This window comes from Cryptomeria japonica, chromosome 4 (assembly GCF_030272615.1).
Source record: "Cryptomeria japonica chromosome 4, Sugi_1.0, whole genome shotgun sequence".
Taxonomy (NCBI): domain Eukaryota; kingdom Viridiplantae; phylum Streptophyta; class Pinopsida; order Cupressales; family Cupressaceae; genus Cryptomeria; species Cryptomeria japonica.
The window spans coordinates 81,275,843-81,292,673 of record NC_081408.1 but is presented as its reverse complement, the minus strand read 5'-3'; positions in this window follow the sequence as shown (position 1 = coordinate 81,292,673).

Here is a 16,831-nt window from a genome sequence, read left to right as displayed (position 1 = left end):
GGGAATAATATTCCCATATCTTCTTCTATCCCTCCTTCTCTCCTAACTGCCCTTCTACCTATAGGCCTGGAAATGTTTCAGCTCTGGTAGTTATCCAGATGACATAGGATGTGAAAAAGAACTTTTGGGTGTGTTGCACCTCCTTCATCTACTTACAAATATTGTCAGAAAGGATTTGTGACCAATCAAAGTATTGCTTTTCTATCAATATGGTACTCATAAATTGGAACATCCAAGGGTGGCAATGCTTGCAATTAGGCTTGTTGAAGGCCCTGCTGAGCATGATAATCAAGTCCCTCTGAGGCTCGTTGAAGTCTGCCCTTAGGATCTCTGTAGCCTTGAGTCCTTTTTTCCTCTCCTCTTCCAACCAGTTGGTATTCATGTGTCTTTTGCTAGCCGACACCTTCTCGTTCCATGTTTTCAAGGCCTCTTCTTCTGTTAACAAGAATGCCTCTTCCCTGGATGGGATTCTGAAGATGAACCCTAGCATATCTGGTGACAAGTCAATAACAGTCTTTCCATGTGCATCCATACATTTTCTTGTCTCTGGATTGTAGAATGGAGCGATGGTCGTTATAAACTCTGGTGCTTGAAGCGACTACAGGAATACAGTAGCTTCCATAAGACCTGACCTCTTTATTCTTTGGTGGAGAGCATCTAGGTTAGGTTTATCCAATTGGGTTGCAATATCCCCAATCTCTATGTATCCCACTTCGGTGTCCATGACCCATCTAATCCGATCGTCTAGCTTCGAAACATGAACCTGTCCTTGATATTGGTACTTCTTGATGGCTAGAAGTCTATCAATTTCTTTACCTCTCTTGTTGGCAGATGAGTCCATCTAACCACTATAACCTGCAAGCAAAACACAAATCTTAGTCCTCAATATTAAACATAATCCGTGATCCACTTCGGGACTTTGGGGTCCTGGGGTAAGAAAAAAAGTAAAAGGGCTCAGAACTTTGGGGTTCCAGACTCCATATTTGGGACGATCCAGAGCTTCGGGGATCTAGGGTTCTATGGTGGACTGGAAGGCAAAACATAGAACTCCAGGGATCCGGGGTTTTGGGGTGGACTGGAACATGAAACCCGGAACGTCGAGGTTCTGGGGTGGATTGGAACATGAAACCCTGAACTCTGGGGTTCGGGGTGGATTGGAACATGAAACTTGGAACTCCGAGGTTCTCGGGTGGATTAGAAGATGAAACCTGGAAATTTGGTGTTCCAGGGTGGATAGCTAGGGCACATACTTAAAAGAACAAAAACAAAAAGAACAAAAGAACAAAAAGAACAAAAACACAAAAACACATCAAACCAAGAAAAACACAAGGACAGAAAAATAATTCACCGACCTGGTGAATCGAAAATCAAACGGACTCCAAGAAAGAGAGTTTGGGAGTCCGAAGGTTCGTGAATTGGAGCTAGGGAGGAGAAACTCTGAATGCACAAATGAACTCAAAAAGTTCATTATCTCATATATATAGCCTCCCAAAACCCTTCCGTACGAAAACCATAAACACGACCCCGAGACTCTAGGGTTCTGGGGTTTCAGGGTCGACAGAGGGGAAAACCAAAGGGACCTTGGGACTCTGGGACTCTGGAGTTCCAAGGTTCCGAGACCCAAGACCTCGGGACTTTGAGACTCCAGAGTTTCGAGGTTGGAATAGCAAAGAACCTCAAGACTTCGGGATTCTGGAGTTTCGAGGCAAGAACTAAAGAACCTCGGGACTCCGAAATTTCGGAGTTCTGAGGTAAAACCCAAAAGGGACCTCGGGACTCCGGGATTTCGGAGTTCCGAGGTCAACACCAAAAAGAACCTCGGGACTCTGGAGTTCCGAGGTAAAAACAAAAAGAGAAGAAAGAAGCAAAAAAGGAAAAGGGGGTCCATATTTTGACTCAAGGAAACCAAATGGGGAAAATGGATAAGCTAGGAAGAACAATACCCAGAAAATGAAATGGAATATCAAATGCATTGATTGTGTAGCAAATACATTAGAACCAGTAAGTCAGTCTCCGTTGAAAATATTTTTTGTAGAGTTGGTCCCCATGCCCGTCGTACCCAACAACATCAAGAATTTCCAACTCTTTGAATATGATAAACACATCCTAGTTTTCCTTGCTAATTTTGGTACTTTCGAGGAGCATATTATTGATGAAGATGATAGATCAAACATTGTTGTTGAAGACTGTGTGTGAAAAGTGGACCTGTATCTGTATCTGGAATACACAACACTTCAATTAAGTCATTACATGCATGGTTAGTAAATCAATAATCAATGAATAATAAACCATTACAAAGTGACCCATTGCCTTCTAGTAGATGCGAGTTTAGATTGCTCTCAGATTGCTAAGCTATCCAGTGACTAGACAACACCTAAAGGAAGGATTTTTAAATCTATATGAGCATGACTATGAGCTAAATAGATACAAGATTTAAGCTAGATATGCAAGATTTGCAAGATTAATCTAACATGATTTAAGCAATATTAAGATAGATGATTTAATGAATATGAAATAACTAATATGCAATATCTCAATGCAAATTCTCAATGAACCTAGAGCAAAAATAACATAATAACAATATATCCTCCAGGATCCTTGAATGAGAGATGAGAGCCTGAATTTACAGAAAATTCAGAAAGAAACCAATGGATGAGATCAAATGATGATGAGAGGTCAATATTTTCCAAGAGGAAGCACAATCTAGGTGAATTGATGTGATTGGATTCTTTTTTCAGTTTTAAAGGAAATTGAACTAAAATTAAGATAAAATAAAAAAAAACTGATTTATTTTCTATTTCATTCAATTTTGAGATTTAATTGTCTTATTGGCTTTCTTTGAGATTATTTATCAATTTTTAATTTTTTTTCAAGATTATCTCCAATTGATTTCTTTTCTCAAATTTTAATTCTTTTTTATCAATTAATTCCTTTTTTTGATAATTTTAATAGAAAATTGATTTATTTAATTAAATATGCTAGGATATTCAATAAAATAAATAGGATAATTGTTTAAAAATGATTTACTTGGAATGATCAATTAATTAAATAAATATTTAATTAGTATTGGTTGATTAATTTGCCATGTGACATTGATGATTTTAGAAATTAATTATGTGCTCAAGATTTATTCAATTGCCTTTGGTTAGGACCTTAGTGATGTTGTCGAGATTAGGGGCTCATGGTTTAGATGACCAATTTTAGGGTATTACATTTGCCCATATTTGAATTAATGTGTGAGCAGTGCATTGGTTCAAACAAAATTTGATGTCTAGGAGATACCGATTCTAAACTTGATTGATCATGAACTAGATGAAGAGCGAGGTGTTTAGCTTGATTTGAAGTGATGAAGTTGAGCAAAATTAATTAAAGCGATACCGATCCCGAACTTGATTGAACTAAGAATGATAGAGAGCGAAGATACCGAACTTGAACTTGATTGATCAAGAAGTGGATCTTACTGATCTAGAACTTGATTGAACTAGACACGGTGAGCAAAGATAAAATCGATCTTGAACTTGATGGATCAAGGTACGATGAGCGAAGATAGACTGTCCAGCTTGATTCGATGCGATGAAACTAAACACCTTCTTAGATTGAGCATGTGATCAAAGATACTCTTTAAACTTTTGATTGAGTTTAAATGAATAATCAACTTGATGAAAAGCAATGCAACTGATTAACGTTAAGAGATTGATTCAGATGAAGACAATGTCAATTTGATATGAAGCGATAAAACTGATATGCCCCTAGCGATAAGAATTTGATTTTCTTTAGTTGAAAAAGATTTGTGCTCAACCTTTGATGAAGATTTGAAAAAATTTCTCGACATTGAAGATGTAGGTCATGAGGTCATCAATATGCCCCCTCGAGAGCGAAATTGAAAGATAGAGAGGGTACATGATGATTATAGGCAATTGTTGGTGATGATAAGTTATTTGAGCATAAATGATTCAGAGGAATTTTTTTTTTGAAGATTTAGCGTTGATTAATGAGAATTTGAGTGCAAAATTGATTTGTAGAATAAATTGAGATTCAACGTTGAATAATGAGAATTTGAGCGCAAATTGAAGAAAAAATGAGCTTTTGATGAAAAGAGTTAAGTGTTCCAAATTTTGGAAATTGACTAGCAGGATAATCTCGAATTTTGATTTTGATCCCGAAAATGGAATCAGGATGGGCAAATTAGCTAAGGGTACAATTTTCATGTCCATTGGAGAAAGTTGAAAATTAGGGTTTTGGCTATTTAAGGGTCAAAGTGTCATTTTCAATTCATTTTACCCTCCCAAGTTTGAAAACTCAAAAAGCCTTCTGTGAAGAAAAATGGTGGTTCCCACACATGAGCATCGATTCGAGCACCATAGATGATATAATCAACCATGGAACTATGAGCCAATGGTAAGTGATCGATCTTATGCCTTTTAATCATTTCAAAATTGAATTTTTGTGTTGCATTTTTCATTTTTTTGGTATGTTAAAGTTAGGTGTCATTGTTTTGTCGTGCGAAGAAGGATATTGTCTCGTATGAAAAACTGATCAAGTTTGTTTTATCATTTAAAGTCACTAGTTTTTTCATTCTAGACCTACCCTTCTGTCATACGAAAAGCTTTAAAAGAGCCCATTTTATTGTCATGTCACTAGTCTTGTGTCGTATCAGACTGTTTTGTCATATGAGACCAATTATTGACTCGTATGAGTTGCTACCTCTGTGATGTTTTGTTGTTTGAAAAACAGTGAGCATTTTTGAAGGTGCAAACTTGAAATTTTGATTTTGTGATTGACATTGTTAGATTTGTGTGATGTTTTTCTTCCTTTATAGGCTAATTTGAAATATTTCCTGATGCATCATTGTTTGACTTTTGCAGGTTCGGTTGCCTCATGTGTTGTTTAGATGTGTATATCCACCTATGATGACATTATTTCATCAGTTATTAGATGTAGATAGGGCACATATTGATGCATGCAGATTGACTCATCTTCTCGGGTTTCCAGATATCCGTGTGAATCATAGTATGCTCACTGCCTTAGTTGAGAAGTTTCATTCAAAGCATGATACGTTTCATTTGCTAGTTGGGGAGATGAGAATCACTCTCGAGGATGTATAAAAGATTCTTTGTATCCCTTTTGTTGGGGATAAGGTAGGTTATGATTCAGCACAACATCCTGGCCTTCTAGCCCTGAGGTAGGTATTTCATGATGCGTACATTCTGACATGGTCGATTAGTTGGGATGAGATGATGACTAGATATAGTGAGGACTTTCCACTAGCTTGCGTCTTGGCAGATTTCATTGGTTGTTTTCTTATGCCAGACATGAGATAGCAAGGGTTTTTATGTAGATGGGGCAAGATGTTGGAGAGACTTGTTGAGCACCCCCAGAGATTAGGATGTAGTTCATGTATATTGGCACACATGTATCGTGAGATGTATGAGATTTTCTACCGGGAGGGGAAGAGTATGGTTGTCGGTGTGTTGATTTTATACGTATGGGCCTAGGAGCATCTCCCAGTATACAAACTGATTGTCAATGAGGCCAGAGATCCAGAACAACCAATTGTTTATAGATATGCTAGATATGTGATGCAACCCCATCTAGGCAAGACAAATTATTGGAAACGGTAGCTGGATGATCTTATAGTTGTCACATGGAGATGTTACAGGGGTCTGGAGCCTTGGGATGATTGGAGAGCTATGCGCATAGACCTATTCATGACCCAGCCTCTTATTGGTAGATCAACGCCTGTAGTTGAGCATTTTTTTGTTACTCAAGTGATGAGGTAGTATGGTAGACCTCAAGGGATCTCATAGTAGTTTACTGCATACACGTGTTATGCAGACAAGGAGAGGCAAGGATGGGGACAGAGGCTATCATATGCCTTGGGCATGCAAGATTTTATTGGGTTACAATATCTCAGATGGGATTATTTATATGATATTACAGATGCGGGGATATTGCCCCAATACAGGGATTGGTTCCAACAACATCCATTCCCAAGATTTATGCATCCGGCTGAGTAGGCACCTCACATAGAGGAGTTTGAGGATGATGGCCCTATGTAGGCATAGGGACAGGGACAAAGGTAGGTACTAAGAGTCGAGGCTCCGAGGCAGATATGTGGTGATCTTGGCACTAGCAACAGAAGGGTGCTAGTTGGTGGTAGGCAATAGCAGAGAGGAGAGGGTGGATCCCTAGGGGTTGTTGGTGTGAGACTTCATGGAGTGAGGGTGCTAAAGAGTGGTGGAGAGGAGGAGAGATCAACTTTGAGACATGTTTGATAGAGAAGAGAGGAACAAGGGGAGCCAAAGGCAGAGATGGAGGAGGCAATGGAGGCAAATAGCCTGCGAGGGATCAAGGGGATGACACAACGCAGTCGATGAGAGCACACCTAGAAGGTTTCTAGTCATAGCTGATAGTGGCACAGAGATAGATGGCGGAGTGAGACCAACAGATAATAGAGCTTAGAGAAGAGAGAGATCATAAGGTTATGGCGATGAGGGTAGAGCGAGATGCTCTCTAGCAGGAGGTTCTCCATCAGACGAGTCAAGCAACCTATTTTGTTGTGTCTTACAGCATAGAAGTTCTAGTACCGCAATAGGTTGTACCATATTCTAAGTATATGGCTCGATCAGAGGAAGCTCAGGCACCTAGGCAGAATCTGGGTTAGCAGGCTCCACCTCCTCCACCACCTAACGATGAGGGAGAGGCAGAGAGATAGATCTTTTTGTGTATCTCTTAGATTTTTTTGTAGACACACCCATTTTTTGTAGCCCTTCTGATTCTTGCTCTGATGGTAGTTTGTAGATGTCAGTTGACATCATTTTGTACCCTGAGATGATGATTATATATACAAGATTTTGATTTGACTTCATTGTACTTGTGTCAATCAATTTATGAGATGCTTTTCTATATGCTTTATTCTATATGTATGCATATCTTTTTAGTATGGATGTAATGCAAATGAATATAGATGTTTATTTTTTTGTTTATTTTTTATACAAATAAATGAGGAGAATGAGTAACTAGTAGTGCAAATGTTTATTTTTCTTCATGCAATAATATGAATGCAAATAAGTATAAAATGAAATGTATGAATCTATATAAGATGCTCATGTATGCAACTAACATCTCAATACACAAGTATTCGATCGAAGAAATGATGATGAAAAAGAGACCACTTAGCTGAGAAATGATGATGCTTCAAACTCTCATTCAAAAGATAAAGAGATCATTGTTATGATGCCGAAATCACTTGGAATGCATAAAATTTAGGATGAATGCAACCTAAACCTAGTCACTAGATTTGGAATGCTTAATTTTCATCACTGAGCATTTTACAAACATAGCAGGTGAAATAGAGTTCCTTCCTTTTCATATGCAATATTAATTATCTTGTCCGCAATGACCCTTTTTTCATTCATAACCTTGGATAGATTACACATGCATCCGGATTGCACATTTAAGAAATTCCCAAACAGACAAAGAAATGACTCCAACCTCCCTATAGCATACAAATAAGCGGAGTCGAGGTATGTGTGGTGATTTCACCTTGATGTGAAGGAACTTATCATAGACACCCAACTAATTAGATGTTTCTAGATCATTGGATTCATTCCTACAAGCAGAAAACAAAGAAAAGTATTATGCTCCCAATCCTTGCTTCTCTTAGACAAGATAGACTTCCTCAGGTTACTCAAAGGGAATAATAAGCAAAATCCAATGTAAAAGACAAAACATAAAGAAAATTTCATGCATATCTCAAACAATTTAGTGATTGTTTTCAGTAGTCTTGTATTGTTTGTGTACTTAATGATAAAACTCTGGAGTAGTTAGGAGACATGTGACTGACTCAAAGTGGATGACCAAGTACCACTGGCAAAAAGATGACTTGGTTGATACTGCTTAGAATATGTAAATTGATTAGACGATTACCCTAAGACTAGGTCAGTGATCGGTTCCAAGCCATGAGGGTTCTAAAAGAACTAGTTTACCAAGTTTTCACCTACTTGGCAAAGATTCTTTTTTTTTTTTAGGACTTTTTCTGATTTTTAGGATTTTCTTCAAGAGTTTTTCTGATTTTTAGGATTTCTTCAGGACTTTTTAGCTATATAGGCTGCTAGGGCAAAGAATATTTAGGTGAAGAATTTCTTTAGGAGGATGGTGTTGATTTGTTCATGGATTTGTTCTCTTTCCAATGTTGAGAGTTGATAGGCACTAGAGCCAAATATTGCAATAACGATGTAGGGACCAAGCTTGTTGGGTTCAAACTTCTCTTTGTTGTCTCAAAACTATTGATTCTTAGGATTTTCTCTCAGAACAAGGTCACCAACCTGAAATTCTCATTGTCAAACCTTTTTGTTATAACCTCTAGACTTTCTCTTTTGATATGCTCTTAGATAATCAAATGCCACTTGTCGACGTTCATCCAACAATTCAAGTTCTTGCAATCTAGATATTCTGTAGTCCTCATCAGTAACAAGATCTTGCAAAGAAAATCTTAAAGAAGGTATTTTCGCCTCAATAGGTAATACTTTTTTGGACCCATACACCAAAGAAAATGGTGTAGCTCCAGTAGGTGTTCTAATACTTTTTCTATAGCCCACAGGGCAGGATTGAGCTGTAGATGCCAATCCTTTCTAGATTTATTTATTGTTCTATGTAAGATAGTTAACAGATTCTTGTTAGATGCTTTAGATTGTCCATTACCTTGAGGGTAGTACACAGATGACCAGTGTTATTTTATTTTGAACTTTTCATAGAGTTCATTTAGATCTTTGTTCTTGAACTATCCTCCATTGTCAGTTATAATGGATGAAGGTATACCATACCTACAGATGATATAATTAAGGATGAAAAAAGATACTTGTTTACCAGTTTCTTTGATGAGTGAAACCTCTTCTACCCAATTAGTGAAGTACTCAGTGGCAGTTATAATAAACTTGTGTTTGTTATATGATGCAGGATATAATTGGCCAATTAGATCAGACACCCACTGTTGAAAGGGCCAGTGTGTAACAAAGGGTATGAGATCCCTTGCTGGAGCATGTATAAGGTTCCCATGTAGCTAACACTTTTCATAGGTTTTAGCAAATTTTATAACTTCTTTCTCCATGTCTGGCTAGTAGTAGCCAACCCTTAGTAGTTTCCTTTCTAAAGTTAGACTGTTCGAATGAGATCCACAAACACCTTCATGAACCTCAGATAATACGCGTTGGGACTCCTTAGTTTCTAAGAATCTAAGAAAAGTACTATATAAACCTCACCTAAATAGATCATTAGAAATGATGACATACCGTGATGCATTTCAGATTAGGTTCCTTTTTTTTTATTTCGGGAAAGATTAGCAGGGACAACTTGGTCACACAAGTAAGAGTAAATGTGGCTATAGAGAGATGAGTCATGTCCAATAATAGAATAGACCATCTGGGACTCAAGAGAGTCATAGGAAGGATAATGTAACTCTTCCACTAGGAATTCAAAGCAAAAATTAGATTCATGTAGCTGTGGTATAGACGCCAAGGTGGCCATTGCATCCCCTGCTCTATTTGCTGATCTAGGGATCTACTGAAATGATACAAAGTTAAAGTATTTCTTGAGATCATCCACCATTCTCTTATAAGGCATCAGGTTCTCATCTCTTGTCTGATATAGATAATTGATTTTATTGATGATGAGTTGAGAATCTCCATAGATGTGTAATTCACCAATCTTCCACTCAATGGCCAGCTTGATCTCATTCACCAAAGCTTCATATTTTGCAATGTTGTTTGTGCAAGGGAAGAGAATCTTGTAAGCTTTTGGGATTGAATATTTTTGAGGAGTAATAAAAAGTATTCCAGTACCAGAACCATGTTGAGTGAAAGACCCATCAAAGAGCATCTTCCATGATTGTTGAGTAAGCTACATGATTGATTCATCCATAAATTCTATATGCAGAGGTTGGTTGTCTTCAAGTAGAGCATCAACAAGTTGGTCTGCAATAACTTGTCCTATGATGGCTTTACATTCCATATATTCAATATCAAATTCCATAAGAATCATGACCCATTTAGCCAGTCTTCCTGTAAGCATTGCTTTAATAAGAAGATATTTGAGTGGATCAATCTTAGCTACCAGCTTAATAGAGTGTGCTAACATGTAGTGTCTTAATTTTTGTAATGCCAAGAAAGCCTTTTTTTATGATTGTATAGTTCATTTCATAAGACACCAATGTTCTACTGATATAATATATGACTCTTTCCTTTTTATTCTCATCCTGTTGTGCCAGAAGTGCCCCTAGTGAAGTATTTGTAATTGATATGTATAGAATCAATGGCTTTCCTTGAATCGGTGGCATCAATATGGGTGGATTAGAAAGATAATCTTTGATTTGTTTTAGATGTTTTTCACAATCTTTATCCCAGTTTTATTGAATTCCTTTCCTTAATACCTTTGTGAATGGTTGAGCTTTGTCTGCTAGCTGAGATATAAAGTGCCTTATTGATTGAAGACATCCTTGTAAACTTCTCATTTGACTGATATTCTTGGGCGGAGGCATTTCCATTATAGCTTGGACCTTTCCAGGGTCAACCTCAATTCCTTTCTTTGAAATTATGTAACCAAGCAATATTCCTGATGTTACTCCAAATGCGCACTTTTTTGGATTTAGCCGGAGTTTGAATTTTTCCATTCTATCTAGTATAGGGCCTAGCTCTTGAATATGCGTGGATCTCTTCATAGTTTTTACTAAAGTGTCATCAACATGATCTTCCATATTCTTATGCATCATATCATGAAAGATAGTAGTTATCGCTCTTTGGTAAGTTGCTCCTATGTTCTTTAGTCCGAATGGCATGATATTCCAGCAAAAGGTTCCCCATGCACATGTGAAAACTATCTTTTCTTGATCACTAGGAGCTATTTTATCTTATTATAGCCGGAGAATCTATCCATTAGTGAGTACATCTCATACCCAACAGTCATATCAACTATCATATCAATTTTTGGTAATGAAAAAGTCATCCTTTAGACAAGCTTTGTTGACATCTATGAAATCTATGCAAACTCTAATAGATTTTTCTGTCTTTGATATAGGTACTATGTTTGTTATCCATTCTGCATAGTCTATAGCTCTGATAAATCTATCTTTCAACAATTTTTCTAGATCAGCCTTGACTAGCAGTGCCACATGAGGATGTATCTTACGGATTTTTTGCTTGATTGGTTTAACTCCTAGTGTAATAGAGAGATGATGCATGATGAGATCAAGATCTAGTCCTGGCATATCAGACTATGTCCACACAAAGTTGATCTTCTTTTCTGAAAAGAGGTTGCTAAAATCCTTTAACTCTTCTGCTGATAGTGATTGAGCTAAATGAATGATATGTGGTTTCTCTTGACTTCCAATATTGATTGGTTGAGTTATTTCAATCAATATTGAAGACCTTTCTTGGAAGTGAATTGGCAGCACATCAAGTATCTCACCTTCAGGTGCCTCGGAGAGGTTTTCACCCTTAGGTACGTCCTTTATTTTTACTTTTTTTGATTCTGACACCGCTACAATGTGGTTTTCACCATTAGATCTCTTATTTTTCTTCTTTTTTTTTTAATTTTTGTGACTAAGATACTTGATGTCTGTTTTAGTCATGTTCTTGCTTTGCTCATTGGTGGAAGAGTTCATTAGTTCCACTGCATTAAGATAGCAGGCTAGTGTGTAGTCATTCATGAGGGTGGGTATATTCAAAGGTTGGTTATAAAGAGTACAATCAATCAATTCAAGATGTATCAAAGATAAATTTTGAACAGGTTCAAGGGAGTTCACGGTACTATCATCATGACTTCAGATCGACCAGTTGAGTTCCAGAAGACTACCTTGCATATGTGTCTCGAGACTAGGAAGAGTTACAACACAATTATTGAAGTTCATGTTAGTATTTATTGGACCTAACTTAACCAACCTACTCCTAGCATCATCCCCTACTTCAGACTGGACTACATACCATGGTGTAATAGTAACAGGGTCAACAAACAACATCTCAACATTGATGACAAAGTAGTCATAATATGTTGTTGAATAGTTGTCGTTATAAATAGAGCTTCTATATGAGTTATCAGAGTCATAAGATGAAGTTTATGGCTCATCTTCAAGTGATTTAGTAAAAGTATGTATAGCATCAATACCTACATCTTTTATGTTTCAAGTTCCTTCATGATTTGGTTCATTGATCACTTGTATTTGACACACTTGTGCACATAACCTTGATGGTTCTGTTAATCCTTGTCGTCTTTTCCATTCAGCTTCCTCTAGACTGATGACTGGTCTTACTTCTATAGCTTCTAATTCTTCTTTTGTAGTTCCATACCTGATTTGTCCTGTCTCATTAGAGGAAGAGTTAGTAGGTAAAGAAATTTCTTGTGTCCTTTCTTCCTCTAGTTGTTGTTCATAGTCTTCTTGTCCTTTTAGTCTGATTTCTTCTATTTCCTTTTGCATTTTTAAGTGTATCAACTCTTGTGCATCATCTGTGATATTACTAGATTCTTCAGGGGTTTTTGTAGTAGATGTATCTAAGAGGTAGTCTGGACCCCACTCAACTCATTTGAATCAGTTTTTGAATCATCTACTTGTTGTCTACTAGTATATGTGACCAAAATGTTCAGTGGTGCAAACAATTCTCTAATTTTGTATATTTTTTCTCTCATATCCTCTGGAACTTCTACTTCTTGTAGTGTTAAAGCTAATACAATTAGAACTTGATTACCATCTGCTTCCTCTCTCTGGGTTGGCAATTCTTCTTGTTCATCGTCACACTCTTCTTGAGTTTGTTGAGTATTAATTTCCTGTGATGTTGAAGGTAGTACCTTTTTCCTCCACTTAAGTTGATAGTGAGAAGTATGTTTTTGATCTAGTGACTTTCTTGGATCATATCCTAGTCCAGCTTTATCATTTGTAGACTTAGTTTGTAACTGAATAGGTTCAACAATACCTTCTTGACATTTTCCTAGATGACCAGTACTTGAATATCCCATGCATTGAAGCATCTTATATCCTGGACCATATTGTGTCGGGGAAATATCACAATGTCATATTTATTTGTTTTCACTATCTTCTTTGAAAATCTATTTGAGAGCAACATCCTCTTGTATTTCATCTGCAAGGGAAGTAGAGGACTGCATAAAGAGATCATCATAAATGAATTTTGGAGTTGAAATTTGTGGCTTCATAACCTCTAATGGTTTTCCTGACTATCTTGGTGATGGAGGAAGAGATAGTAGTGAGAGTACAGGCTCTATCTTGTAGCCATCCATGCCGATGTTTGTGATTTTCAATTTTTTTTCTAAATCTTTCAGCAAAGATTTTGAACTTTCAGTTGTAGAGGCTTCTCTATTATGAGGAACAAAAGCATCAACACACTGCGTTAATGCATTGCAGGTATAGCTTGTATCGGTAGGAACTGACTTCAATTCCATTATAAGGAAATTTTTGGCACTGATGATACGTAGATGGTACTGCTTTCATTTTGTGAATCCATGGCCTACCTAGTAAGATGTTGTATGAAAGAGGAAGGACCTGAAAGATGACATCTCTTTCTACAGGTCCTACCCTGATTGGTAATAGTACTAGACCTTTAGAGGTTCTTTCTTCTTCATCATAAGATTTGATTGTTATTTTCTTTGTTGGATCAATAACATTTTTAGAAAATCCCTTCCGTGTCAGTAGATTGTAGGTACATATATTCAACCCAATGCCTCCATCTATCAAAACACGTTTAACTCGGTGTTTATGGATCATAGCTTCAATGTTTAATGGCTGATTATGTGGGTGAATCGGTGAGTTATCATATTCTTCAGAGAAAGTGAGGTAATGAGGTGAAGTTAGGTGACCCACCATAGATTGAAACCAATCTACATCTAAATCTTTAGGGACACTAGTGGTGAGCAAATCCTTGTCTAGGATCTCTCTATGAGTAGAGGAGATCTTAAGCAGTTCCAAAATGGAGATTTGAGCATTAGTTCTTTTCAATTGTTCGACAATACTATAACCAGGAGAGTATGATGAAGCCAACTGCTTTGATTTGGTCATGATTGTGTCTATTTGTCTATTTGAAGGAGTTGGTAAGTTTGATGTTGTTTGAGTGAAAGTTGAGGAACTAGCTCCTTGGAGAGTAACCTTCTTTTGAGCGCGGGTCACAACATTAGCAGTTTGTGCTTGATTTTGTTTATCTTTAATTATGATCACATTGCAATATTCAGGTTGGGAAGATTCAATCATGTTGATCACGTTGTCGTTGTTAGTGTAGGTATAATTGACTCTAGCACCTCCCTTCGATTTTGAGGAATCTTCTTGTTCATAAGTCGGTAAGGGATCTTTAAAGACCTTATGATCAGCATTAGTCGTGTCATTTCCAACAACAATATTATCAGTGTCGATGATATCTTGAATTTCATGTCTGAGTTTCATGTAGTTGTTTGTGTTATGTCCCTTATTTCGATGGTAGTCATAGTATTCATTTTCTCTCCACTATTTGGGTTTAATTTTTGGATCATATGGTCTAGAATTGTCTGGCAATGTTATCAGATCATTTGCCAATAAATTTTGAAAAGCTAATTCATTTGATTCATCTAGAGGAGTAAAATCACGCTTAGCCTTTGAAAGCTAAGGTTTCTCTTTAAACCATTCTCTTGATTTTTCTGGCGGGTTTTCTGATGTAGTTTCAGCTGCCTTGAGTGCTTGTGTGCCACTAGCCAAGTTAAATATAGTGGATTTTCTTTTTTCTTTAATAGTGTCTACCACTCCATCATTAACAACATTTCTATTGTTATCTTTGCCATATTTCTAGTATTTGTTCTTTTCTTTAGAAATAGAACCTTGCAATGTTTCTTTTCAAAGTGATATATCTCCCTTTTTTATAAGCACATCTTCCATTTTGAGGGCATTATCTACCATTTTGTTGAATAAAGGATGTACTTGCATCTGGATGTTGTATTTCAATTTAGGGATTAATTTTTTAACAAAGATATTCATTTTCTCAAAATCTAGAATAGTCTGTGAATATCTAGAGAACATCTTTCTCCATCGTTGGAGAAAAGTGAGAAAGGGTTCTCCTGTTTTTTGTTTGGTATTGCAAAGCTCTATCATAGTGACTGGGTGACAAATGTTATAGGAGTATTATTGTAGAAATAGTTGGATTAATTCTTCAAAAAAATTTATTCCCATAGGTAGACTTGAGAACGATTCCATAGCTTGCCCCTCGAAACTTCTCGGGAAAAGGCGCATGAGATACATTTGGTCGTGCATGAACTCCATACATAAAGCACAAAATTCTCTAATATGTTCTTGAGGATTTGTATTCCTGTCATATTTGTCAAACTAAGGCATTTCTACATTTGAGGGAAATGGAGGCATGTAAAGATTTTTGTCAAATGAGAATGGGCATATTGTGTCCAGAGAATATTGTTTTGGTGATTTATCCTTATTTTTTAGTTTTGTGATCTCAGTTCAGAACGCTTGTAATTGTTTGTTTAGCATTCCCAATGGTGTCTCTTCCTCTTTAGTGACGAGGGTCTCCACATCATAATGAATAGGAGCTTAGCGCCTTGTTTTTCTAGTTCCAGAAAATATTCTTCTTTTTCTCTAGCCATGATAACCTTCATCATTTTTTGGAAATCTTTATCCTTTTGACATTTATGAATATCTTTTTCTGGAGGTTCAAAGGCTTCAGATTCACTTGATGAGGAATCACTGTTGGTATCATGGATATTTAAATTGATATCGCCATAAGTTTTGTGTTTAGTAGCCATTTTTTCTTGCCTTTCTCCAGACATGGTAGGAGATAGAGGCTAACCAAAGATTGGTATATCATAAACTGGTATTTGTGACGATGATAGTCTATGTGGGACAATTTTTTCTACAATGAATGGATTGTTGTTTGATGAAAAGGATGTTCCTTTTCCTTTGTCTATTTTGCTATGAGAACTTTTGTTTTGAATAGGCATTTACAACTGACGTGATTGAGAGCTAGATGTGTTACAAAAGTCAAGATCAAATTATAGCTAGTTGTTCGTTTAACATAGTGATTGAGTGAAGTAACTAAGATCTGGTCTGGTTGCAAGAATGATCTATCATGTGTAAGACATTATCTAAGTTAACTTAGGTTTGATAAGATGTTGATTGAACTAGTTGGAAGATGATCGACAAAATCATGCAATGCAATGGCAGGAGTACACTATCAAGGTTGTTTATGCTCAGGAGGATGATAACTAGTTTTAGGCTCATTGTAGACTGTTTTAGGCAACTTTGACTATTCTAGACTGACAAAATCAGAGATTTGTATGATAGGTTTTAAAGGACCAGACGATAGTGTAATAGCTTCAGGAAAATGATAATACTGTTTCATACAAGTTGCTGCCTAAGACTATACGACAGATAGGTATGTCTAAAATGACAAACTATTTAGTGCAAAGGTTTATCGTACAACACAGGATTTGGGATGAAATGGCAATTCTTAGAACTGGATAACAGACAATCAAGGCTCATACGACACAGGATGGAGGCTCAAATGATAGACTGTTAGGATTGATGGAATTTTATATGAGACAAAATATGAAGCAAGATGATAAATCAAAAGACTCATACGATTGTTTACTAGACAAAGGCTAAATTATGAGCAATGATTGAGTATGACAACTGAGTATGACCAGTTTTGAGATGGACTGAGTTTTTAATCACTGAGTTGTATCTTGTTTTCTCCAACTTTGGTATTCCAATCTTAGTTCCAAGGATGAAAAACATAAAAAACACGCAATACAAATAATAACTCCAACCACAACATGCAAACCCTATGGAAATTGGTGAGAG